Source organism: Triplophysa dalaica, chromosome 11 (assembly GCF_015846415.1).
Source record: "Triplophysa dalaica isolate WHDGS20190420 chromosome 11, ASM1584641v1, whole genome shotgun sequence".
NCBI lineage: Eukaryota > Metazoa > Chordata > Actinopteri > Cypriniformes > Nemacheilidae > Triplophysa > Triplophysa dalaica.
Window position 1 is genome coordinate 15,039,238 of NC_079552.1, and position 9,930 is coordinate 15,049,167.

Genomic DNA, 9,930 nt, shown 5'->3' on the forward strand with positions numbered 1-9,930 from the left:
GACCAACCAGAGGTGTTCACAGATGATCAGGTTTTCACTGTACAGGGCAGATGGCAGACAGTTTGTATGGCGTTGTGTGGGTGGCATCTGATGTCAACGTTGTGGATCGAGTGGCCCATGGTGGCCAGCATCTTGATATGCCACACCTGTGAGGTGGATGGATTATCTCGCCAAAGGAGAAGTGCTCACTAGCACAGATTTAGGACGTTTTCACACATAAGGGGTGGTTTTGGAACCTGGTGCGTTTTCTCTCTTGGTTCGGTTTGTTTAGGCATGTGTGAACATGGCAATCGCGCTAGGATCCACCCCAAAACAATCGCTCCGAGACCGCCTGAACAAGGTGGTCTCGGCCCGATTGCAAGCGAACTCTGGAGCGGTTCGCTAGACATGTGAAAGCCATCCGACCCAATGGACCAACGAACCAGACTGTATCACAATGTATCATGGGTAATTACGGAAAAGTTCCGTGACACAAAAGGGATTGTTTTGCTAATGGCTCCCTGTAACAATGTTCAAAGTAAGGAAGGAAGGAGGCGGGAACCGGCGAACGTTAAACCAAACTTTTAATAAAATAAACAAACAACAAAACGAAAATAAAGTGCTGACAGCTCCCTCCCAGTCGACTGCCGGCCACACAAACATAATAAAACATAAAATCCAGGCCTGGTTCTCTCTCGTCCTTATTCTCGTTTTATTCTTCCCGAGCTACGACGTTAGAGATGCGAGACTGGTGCAACACGCAGCTTACGCTCATTATCACTCGTGCCGTTCCCTCGCGGCCCTCATCTCGCTCTGCTTGTCACACTCCCAAAATGAACCGTGGGCTCACTTGGAGCATGGAAGAAGTGAAGTGTTTGATGGAAATTTGGTCAGAAGAAACACATTGCCGAGCAGCTCTCCAGAACTCACAAAAACACCAACATTTATAAAGTGTTTAGCGAGCACTCAAAACAAATGGGATTTAATCGGTCGGTTGACCAGTGCAGCAAAGTTGACCAGTGGAAGGCAAAAAAACTCAGTAACAGCTGTAACCAAACATGCCACAAAAAGGCAGAGTAGCTGCTGTCTGTCCATCCTGACGGATGACATCTTTGAAAATAAACAGATGCACTCTGAACAATCGAATGAGAGTTGACTCGCACATGACTTTTATTAACAAAGTTTGGTCCGTTTGGAAATATTGCCTTGTGAATGCGAACCAAACTAAAATAAATTGCAATATTGTAACGATTTAATCCCCAGTTTCGGAAGCAATCGATCCACAGGTGTAAAAACGTCCTTAGACAGATTTGTGAACAATATTTGAGGTACATAAAAAGAAGTCTTTAGATCTTTGAGTTCAGCTCATGAAAAATGGGGGCAAAAACAAAAGTGTTGCATTTATTATTTTGGTCACTGTACTATGGTAGTCAATGGGGGGAAAATATGTCTGGTAACAAGCATTCTTCCAAATATCTTTCTCTGTGTTCATCAGAACAAAGAAATGTATACAGATTTGGAACAACTCGAAGGTGATAAATGTGAGAGAATTTTCATTTTTGGGTGAAGTATTACTCTAAACTATACACTATGCACTCAACCATCTAGTGTATGAATTTCAAAAGAGTAGTATCGTCCCAAACGGAATATTAAAGTTTTTTATACTAACCGGAAATTGTGTGCGGTGTCCCAGAATAGTTCAAATGACGTCAATCGCACATCACACGTGCATGAAAATCAATTTGTACATTGTTAATTTAATGTAGTTTTCATCTGTTTTGCCCAGCATAAGATTAGTCATCATCAGACGGGCATTATCACGAGCAAGAGAGTTTTCACAGTTCTGTTATTTGTAAAGATAAGAACTAAATAACTGCTGTTGAAGCGAGTAAATTTAACGGTGAAATTTATTTATTATAAAGCTAATTTACTATTTTCTAAATCAAGGTTTTAGGATTGTTGTTTCATCATTAAACTAGCCTTTAATTTATTAATTAAAGCAAGTGTTTTGTTTTAGATCATTGGAGGAGGCGTGATCGTCTGTGTCTTTGAAGCCTGAAGCCAGCTTCTTCCTTTTGAGGTACCTTTATACACAAATTGTTTCTTTTCTGCTTCTGTTTACCATATTTTAAACATTTTCTTTATTCAACACTTGTCATAAATGAGAGCTGAGCTTTGAATATGAATGCCATCTACTTACAATACATGCTTTAGTTCAGTGGTTTGTTTACACACTTTAAAATGAGTAAAAAATGTATTCAAAGGGGGAAAACTTCATACAGTACAAAACAATTGTGCACGTGAACATTTGGGCAGCTGCCTATGGTTGGATGCACACATCTGGCTTATTATGATTGCTTTATTAGGTAAATGAGATCCAAGATGACCGTTGCACTTTTCCCTGTGAGGTTGCTGTCACCTCATATAATGGATGCATCCTTAGCTGCCTCTGATTCCCCAAAATCCCGCGCTTGTAGGTCTGCGGTTAGGGTACAAATAAAATGTCAGCTGTGTGATTGAAATGAGTATTCAATCATTCAATCATTTTTAATGTCATATCTCAATTAAGCCAAAGCATTGTAGTCAGTAAATATTTGCTTAGTTTTATCCAAGCAAAGTTTGTTTAAGATCAGTAGAGCTTCACCTTCATGCTGCCTGTGAAAATGTGGCTTATACCAACAAATGAAATGGATTGTGTTTGTTTGTTTTTGAGGTTTGCACTATAATCTACATACAAAGAAATGTTCTCCAGTGCATAATATTGAGTGTATGGTGGTTCAACAGACAACAAGATTTTTCTGTATGTTCACTCAAGTGTATCTCATATAGTCTGCCTCAGTGACCAAAGATTAGGGATGGTTGGCTTGATAAAAATGGTCAAATTCAATATTCTTCTTAATAGCAGGCTAGAAAAACAACTTTGTCATTAACATAGCTGTGTGCTTGCCTTCTTGATGAGAATGCACTTGTATTTCTGGTCATTCGGTTCTTATGATGCTGATAAATGATGACGGCTGATGTTAAACCCAGGCCTTTTTTAAACTAAATACCCAATAATCATTCAGAGAACTGTGCTGCATGAAAATGGGGTGTAAAAATAGCCCAATTAGAATCATTTGACAATAGTGCTCTACATGTGAAACACCTCCTCCTTCCTCAGTAATTATAACAGTTCCGGTTCAGCAGAAAACAAAACGAAAAACATTAACTCAGCACTGTTTTCTATGGGGGTTTAGACATTGCCTTAAATAATTTACACCCTTTATAGCACTTGCCTTGTTTCTAGAGAATTGAAGGCTGGAAACTGTACATCTCAGACTTTATTGCAGGAAACATCCTTTAGATCTTATTTGACTCGATGTTGCAGTAAACATTTATCATGTGTGACTGCAGGTTTTTCTAAACTTGTCTTTTGAAAAGCTTTGTACTGTAGCACACCACAACTGTACTGTGACTTACACTTACAATAATATTATTTACTTTAGTTTTACTAGGTTGCTATTATTGGTCACACCACTTGTAAGTGGTCATCATTGACCCATATTCATCCCATGTAAATACATTTTTGGGTTTCTTTAATTTAGGACAAAACAGGGATATTCACAAACATCCCATAAGCATATTTTTTTATTTTTGAGAAAAATGGCCTAGAAACATCAGATGCTACAAAATATACTCAATAGGCTACAGATCTAAATGTAATTTGGTAAATGTCCAGGCTTGGGACGTTTTGTTTGCAAAAAATACAAAGTAAACTTTAGTCTCATCAGTTGATAGAATCTTTAACTTCATATGCAAACAGCTGTAGGTGGTTTATTCAGTTATGCAGGCGACGTTTCTCTAGTGTAATACTTTTCCTTTATGTGTTAATGGTTTATAGGGTGCTCTTCTTACTGTATCTTGACCTCTACACTAAGAATGTTCAAGTTCAAAATCTCTTTCATCTATTTATAATACTCTTTTGAAACAAACATTCTTTGTTTTATTTACTCTTTTTCTTGCCACTGTCAGATGTTTTTTTTTCTTTGAAACTCTGATTTCTCAGATTCTTGTCTTCACTGTTGTAGCTGGTGTTTAGTGTGTACTGTTCAGTGATGCCGCCAGCCGAGCACCAGTGAGGGGTCTGTTTCTCAAATTAGACACTGGTGTTCTTGACTTCTTGCTGTGCAGCAGGGTCGCCCTCTTCTCTCACTGTCCTGCTTAGATCCAGTTTGCTTTCTTCTTCCGTGAAATGCAAAGACTGGCCTTCATCTCTCGAAAGTGCAATGCACTGATGAGTTCTTTAAGGACTGTTTTGTAGGCCACATTTAAAGCCAATATTTCTACAGTGTATTCTTGCAACAAACCATGTCATTAGCTTGTAAGAATATGTAGACAACAGTTTCAACTGTAATGTAGTACAAATGTTAAGATGGCTATATATCTTTCAAAAATATGAAAGTAAAGTAGCGGTTGTGCTTTCGTTCGAGTTGCAATGCGTTCTGTTATAAGGAAAAATGTAGGGGAGGGCTTAAATGTGTCCTCTGGGACTTCATTGGATTATTGGAAGCCTGGCCAATGGACTGTCAGTGTCGGTATAGTCCCACCCCCAGGCCAAGATATACGTAACGCCAACCTTATTTCACAGGAATTCAAAACCATTTTACGTGTTGGCTAATTTGTATGAACTCTTTCAATGTGAATTTTACAAAACGAACGATCACTAGAAAAAAGCAACATTGAAGCGGGAAAATCAAAAAGCATATCGTACAAAAATGTAAGAATGAGATTGTGCAAAGTCATACGAATCAGGCAAAATTAGCTGCTTGTAAAATAGTTAAGTTTTTCCTGGAATATTGTAATGGTAATGCAGAAAAGAGATGTCGTTTGAGAGGAGGATTTTGATAAAAGATCATGAATTTTAAAGAAATAATGACCTGCACAAAAACATCACTTCCAGTATAATAAACACTGGAGTATTCCATATAAAATAAGAATTGTCCGTTTTGATTTCGTGTTGACTTTAAGTGTTCATTGTGCTTATTATGTAAAAAGAGATCAAGATGCTTTTAAGTGTTAATTGAATAAATCGGGCAGTTGACACTCACTTAATGGCCATTTATGTTATTTATGCTTCAATTTACATTCCATAACAGTTTCTCTCAGTAAAGCCCTGCACGTGTGTTTGAGGATAAACAAACAAGCGCTGTGGTGTTTTTAGAAACGTAAACAAATTCCTCTGTAAATAATTAAGAATTAATACTTAAGCCTGAAGATTCAGCCTGAGGACAGGAAAATATTTAGCTTTTGGACAGACATTGTATAAAAGCAAGCTTTGATTGGTATTTTCTGTGTTCACACTAATTGGCCTTATTATCACCGACAAAAACAGTGTGATGACATTTTTGCAGCACCATTGGTAAAAGGCTCCTCGGGCATCCGAGTGAACCGCTGTTGCCCTGTGTAAAACATGTTCACTGGGAATGTGCAATGCAGCCGCTCCCCCCATGCTCCAAAAGATGTGGAGAATATGGGACATGCTTGGACGCTAAAGTCAGCTAAGCTATTTCTTTTCCTAATTTATGCTCGATTCCTAATTTATTTGTCTTCACCGCTCTCGCCCGCTTTTGCTTGGGGTTCATTCTGTAGGGGAGCTCTTAATGAATTACAATATCCTTTCTACTCGGAGATGAAAATATTTTTGGCAGGGATATGGGTATTTTTAGTCCAAGAAATAATTTTCTTCAGAGAGGGTAAGGGAAGAGAGAGAGAGAGAGAGAGAGAGAGAGCCGTGTTGCTGAAATCTGGTTATTAGTCTGCTTGTCTGCTCTCTCTATTTCACTGCAGGCCATGACATTATTTAAATACCCGAACACCCTTCCCGTGTTGCCCAACTGTGCACCACGGCGGCTAATTTGGGTAAGCCTCATTCATCTGGAAACAGAAGAGCAACAAGGTGAAGGAAAAATGAATGGATACAGAAGAAAAGATAGGTGAGAGAGAGAACATGAGCAACTAGCTGCTGTTGGTTAATTATATTGACTCGACAAAGCCGACATACTGTTATTGTACAACTCGGGTTAGATTTTTTTCAAAATCCGTGACTTGAGACCTCAATTATTTTAGAGATTTCAACCCACATCCATTTACTTGTCACAGACCGTCAGTCTTTTCTGCTGTATCTCTTCAACCAAATGACACTATTATCCTGTAGTTGACTATTAAACATTGCCTGCGCAAATTCCATAGACTTTCATTAAAAATTTCATGTTTTTCTTAGTGTGATGTTACTTTAAACCTTTCAGACAAAGTTCCATCAAATTTTGACCATCTTTCTCCATTTTTGATTTTTATTCTTGGGATATGTTTGTTTATGTTCCTCTTGGCCAATGGCCAGGAATCATTGTGGCTGTGACGCAGACCCACAATGACGCCTGAAAATGTGAAAAAGAGAGTGGGAGTTAAGAGTGAGAAAGAGCAAAAACAGTCACACTGCAAATATTGCTCATATAATGTGTAATTCTGTCTTTCATAAGATGTCTACTTGAAGAGCTTTCCACTGTCTGCAGTATTTAACTATTTCAAGTTCAACAAGTGATTTCGCGTTAAAAGAGATTCAAAATTGGGGAGACTGCAATTATATATTTATTTTCTAAACGAAACGCACTGGCATATAATGTTGATGACTCTAAGTATAATCCAGTCATTGTTATTGGCAAATGTTTTCTAGTGTGTAGAGCAGAACACTTACTCTAATGCACTGATATTCTGAGGTTTGATTTGTTTCCCCCAAAACTCAAACTGACAGATTTTTACTAACCGTTGTGTCATTACAAAGCTGTATGCTGCTTTTTTAACATAGAGAATACATTTCGATAACATTTGATATCTTTAAGTAAATAAAAAAAATCTAAATTCTGCCATCATTTATTCAACCTCATGTCATTCGTGACTTGTATATGACTCTTACTTCTGTGTAAGAGAAAAGAAGATGTTTTGAGAAATGTCTGGTTTTGTGTCCATGCAATGAAAGCCAATGGGCTCTAATGTTGTTTGGTTATCAACATTCTTCAAAATATCTTCTTTTGTTTTCTGCCAAAGAAAGAAAGTCATACAGGCTTGGAATAACAAGAGGTTGAGTAAATATTTATTTTATTTTTGGGTGAACTATCCCTTTAAGATTTCTCTTATCTATATTCAAAAAATCGCTCTGACCCAATTTAGTCCACATGAATCATACATTCCAAATGCTTTGAAGAAATACAATAGTTCTGTGTAATGAATAGACTAAAATGTAAAGAAAATTTACTGAATGTTTTTCATCTGCCAAGCTCTAAAGTCTCTTGAGTTAATTCTATACAGCAAGCTGTTGTATCACTTCAGAAGATTTGTAGTATACTGATCAAGTCATTTTATGTTATTGTGTTTGTGTTCAGTGGAAAAAAAACATCGGCCTATAACACATAATGGTAAATAAACAATAGCTATATTTCCATCCAAACTAAACGTATGCAGGATAATAGTGGACACGAAACACTTTTCTGGGGGTCTTATTAACTTTGTGGGGACTTGCAGAAAGACTAAAAAATAATGTTAAAGACAAACAATGTGGAAAGAATATTTAATACAGAAGATAAATAAATATATGTATACTTAAACATCAAGAGAACAGCTCTATATTACAAACAGTGACTTGCACTTTAAGCGGCGCGTCAAAGTTAAATTTCAACACTCACTTCATTGATTTAACCTTGAGACGTGTGTTGAATTAGCACTTTACAGCAATAACAACAACTTTTAACAGCGGTTCAAGTGCAGAAATGCATAAGAAGCTTAATTTGCACGCAGGTCGTCGGAACAGAGACTCAATAACAGTAATAGGGACTCATAAGTGCCTGTCTGCTCACGCTCTGTGTTTGAGCTGCCCGTCACGTGCCTGAGTTACATCTACCAATGATCTATAAACAATAATTCATACAACTGTATTAATATTGCAAATAGGCTGAGATGTATACCGTATCTATTACATATTAAATATTTTAAGTTGTATTTAAAGCACGAAATGAAAATTAATATATATAATTTTTACTTTTCTGCACGTCTTACCGGAGTCTCTTCAAGTACCACAAGTGATACGCGTACCGCAGTTTGAGAACCACTGGCCTAAGATGTTTCCATCCAGTGGGTCAAAGAGACAAAATCTTTGCTCCATAATAAACTGCTGGTAAATACCACTAAGGAAAAATAAAGTTTCTGCCATAGGAGTATATAACAAACGACCTGTTCTATATGAATAGTTTATATCTATATATATTATATATAATATAATCTATAAGACGTGACTTTTTTGATGCATTTAAAGGAATTTTTTTAAGGTAGTCGTAGTTTTTGCGTTTAATTTTCATCTTTTAAAATTGTATGTATTTATGCGCAATTTATGCACATCTTGTCGTTTCCATGCCCACATCCCAAAATGTGCATAAAAATAGGTGGATTTTCACGTCATTTTTGGGTGAACTATTCCTTTAAGATTTTAAGAAGGTAGCACACATCCAATATTATGCTACATTATTATTTCTCAACAAGACACAGCATTGTACAGTCTAATGAACAGACGAGTGAAGCGCATGCAAAGCACATTAGCTCATTGTATGTATTGCACCGTACATACAGCCCCTCTCCATGTTCCTCTTAATGCATCCGTGCACTCAGCGACAGTTAGTGAAAGCAATGTTTAGCCCTGTTTATGTCATGTTGCCCTGGGTTACAGCCCCTAGCAGTGACCTCGCTAATGCTCATAAATCTGAGTGATCGCACGCCTTTCTTTCACTCCGGTCTCCAGGCTTACCAGGCCTTCTGGCCCCGGCATCAGTGCTCATCCAAACCCTACTCATCCTGTGTGGCTCCCATAAGCACCTGGGGTGAGCCCGTCCTGCAAGTGTGGCCTTTGGCGGCTTCTGTGTGATGCTGTATCACCCTCCCGCTTCCTTGCTCTGTGCCTGTCACACTAAATTAGCCCGATGGAGTAACAAATCTGCCGCCCTATATTTTTCATTAGGCAGCGGACAGATATCTGCGAGGCATCATTTGCTCTAGTATGGAGATGTTTATAATCAACGTGTGTATCTCCTCAGATGACAGCGTTTATTCTGCTCTCTCATTAGAAATCAATTCCGCGTTCAGAGCCGACGGCTCAAATGAAAATCAGTCAAAGGCAATTGACGTTTGAGGTGGAGCGGTTGGGCTTGTCACACACGCATAATCTGAGGCAACGATTTAAAAAGGGATGAGTAAACAGACTACTCAGTTGTCAAGAAGAAAGTGGAAATGGAAAAAACAAAGGCGGATTCTGGTGAATGAACTATGTGAGGCATATTCACAGATTTATTTACTGGAGGGGTTTTGTATGAGCAGAAACATAAGGCTCTCTCGAAAATGATGCTTCCACCATAAACCATGTGTATAATAGACATTAATAATTAGAGATATGAATTGATTTCGATGGAAAATTCAACCTGACAGGTTTCTAAACCATTATTGGGCTGGTATATATGCATATTGAATATGAAGTAAATAAAGATTGTGAAATAGGGACGTCACAATATGCCGGTGTTGTAAAAATATTGTATAAACTGATTGGTATTGTAAAACGGTGATTTTTCAATATTGTGTTAATAATACACATATGATAGTAATGTAAATAATTCGGCGCCTGTTTAAAAATTTGCCTTTAGAGACACAATAGTTAAGCTTTCTCTCTTTCTCTGCCTCCCTCCAAGGGATGGATTACTGACCGGGCCGATGGGGCCAGTTTCCAGGGGCCCTAGACTACCATGCATCTGCCCGAGGGGGGCCTGGGCTTCAAGGTTGCGCCATCCAGTTTGGTTCAGAAAACCGGAAAACAAATGTTTATTTATGTTTAATATATGGGTCCCATAGCCTGTACAAGGCCTCTTAGAAAAGTATCTTTGT